Here is a 2,678-nt window from a genome sequence, read left to right on the forward strand (position 1 = left end):
AACTCTTACTATACTTGCAGTAGCAGCACCTTCCAGAATTTCAGGGGATAGACTCCAGATACAAAGTATCAGTCTATTTGGTGCTCTGACATACCCTTACGACTTGTTGATACCACATTGAACCTTCTTTGTGGGATCTCCACTCAAAAGGTTGGGTTGCTGTCGTAGATATATCACTGATGGGTTTTCAGTCCCATCCCCAATCTGGACTTATGAACTTGTGACAGATTTAATCCTTTCGTCAAAGGATCAACCACATTGTCCTTTGTTCCCACAAAGTCAATGCCTATTACTCTGTCTGACACTAATGCCCTTATAGACTTCAGTCTAACTTGGATGTGTCGTTTAGTCTTTTGATTGTATTTACGACTCCTCACCTTGCTATTGTGGGTTTGGCTATCACAATGTACAACAATCGGTGAAAGAGGCTGACTTACAATGGGAAGTTGTGATAACAACCCAAATAGCCATTCTGCCTCGGTACCATTCATATCTAATGCACATAACTTGACTTCAAATGTAGACCAGGTTATCAAAGTTTGTTTTGCAGACTTCCAGGAGACTGCTCCCCCACCTAAGGTAAAGACATATCCTGAGCACCCATTACTCCCGGAGTTTTTGGCTATCCAGCTAGCATCACTATATCCCTCAAGAACAACAGGGAATATGCCATAATGTATGGCCAGTGACACCGAGCCCTTTAAGTACCTTAGTACTCTATCCAACGCACCTCAATGAGTTTTGTCAGGACAACTAGTGTATCTAGCCAGCTTAGAGACAGAAAATGATATATCTGGTCTCGTGCCATTTGCCAGATACTGTAAGCTCCCAATAATTTGGGAATAGCTGTGCAATTGGAACACCACTTTCATTTTTGAATAAAGCTACAGAAGGATCATATGGTGTTTTAGCAATTCTACTGTTTTGATAACCAAATTTCTCAATTATCTTCTCAACATAATGAGATTGAGAAATGGTTATTCCATCAGTTGACCGAGTCAACTTGATACCAAGAATCACATTAGCTTCACCCATATCCTTCATTTCAAACTTGTTTTTCAAAAATGACTTGGTTTCGATCATAATATCTAGACATGATCCTATTAACAGAATATCATCCACATACAGGCATAGAATTATCATTTTATCTCCTTTAACCTTGCAGTATATACATTTATCATTCTCATTTACAGTGAAGCCAAATGCAAGAATAGTTTTATCAAACTTTTCATGCCACTGTTTGGGTGCTTGTTTAAGTCCATATAGAGACTTAACAAGTTTACAAACTTTGTGCTCGTTACCATGAGCTACAAACCCTTCAGGCTGATCCATGTAAATTTCTTCCTCGAGTTCACCATACAAGAAGGCTGTTTTCACATCCATCTGGTGAATCGGGAGATTATACACCGAAGCAAGTGCTATAAGCACCCGGATTGTAGTCAATCGAGCTACCGGGGAATAGGTATCGAAATAGTCTATTCCCTCCTTTTGTTTAAACCCTTTGGCCACCAATCTGGCTTTAAACTTATCTATGGTCCCATCAGGTTTCAGTTTCCTTTTAAAAATCCACTTACATCCAATAGTAGTACACCCTGGAGGGAGATCGACTAGTACCCATGTTCTATTGGAAACAATGGAGTCCATCTCACTTTTGACAGCTTCTTTCCACTGCTTGGCTTCTGAAGAGGCCATAGCATCTTTGAAAGTTATCGGATCATCCTCGATGTTGTAAGTGACAAAGTCACTTCCAAAATCCTTGACGATCCTAGCTCTCTTACTCCGTCTAGGTTCATCTGACTCCTCATGAGTCTGATTAGAACTACTAGGACCAACCCCCACATTTGACATCTTTTCCACATGTTCAGGAATAGATGTGGAGGTAAGTGAATCATCAAGCGAAACATTAGAAGGTATTCCTGTTTTTAAAGGAAATACATCTTCTAGGAATACAGCATCACGAAATTCGACTATTGTGTTGACCTCAATGCCTGGAATTTCTGATTTAATAACCAGAAATCTTAAGGCATAACTTGTCTCCACATAACCCAAGAACACGGCATCAACAGTCTTAGGACCCAATTTCTTTCGTTTGTGTTTGAGATGAGGAGTCTGTTTTGTGTAATTCCAGATGTGAAGTCTCCTTATTTTAGTGATGAAACTGAATACTTGAAACAACAGATCCTCTATTTTCTTACAGTCTAGAGAGAAACTTCTTGCCCTCACAGGTTTCTCTCTACCTCACAGGTTTCTCTCTAGAAAGAATGCTCTCTAGAGAGGTTTGACCTCACAGGTTTCTCTCTAGAGTGCCTCAACATGAATTTGCTCTTTAATATTTTTCTTCAAGTTTCTGCAAGTTTTGGTCTGATTAAACGCATCTCCTTGTGCTCCACTACGTTTCTACCGATCCTGTTTGTGGTTTTGAGGGTGCTTTGCCGTCTCTAGAACCTCTACCGTTCATAAGTAATACATTCTGTTGGATTTTTCCCTTCCAACCTGCTGCAGCAGTTTCCTTGTTGTTTGGTGGACCTTTTGCTGCAAACAGGAGTCAAATTTATAACATTAAGGTTGTTGGACGTTTATCGGTTGCTAGTGTTGTGTTTCCTCCATTTTTTCCGGCCACTTTCAATTGCCGGTAAAACCCTGCCTATTTTTGCTGCACAGTCTGCCTTTACTGCTTC

This window comes from Sesamum indicum, linkage group LG9 (assembly GCF_000512975.1).
Source record: "Sesamum indicum cultivar Zhongzhi No. 13 linkage group LG9, S_indicum_v1.0, whole genome shotgun sequence".
Taxonomy (NCBI): Eukaryota; Viridiplantae; Streptophyta; class Magnoliopsida; order Lamiales; family Pedaliaceae; genus Sesamum; species Sesamum indicum.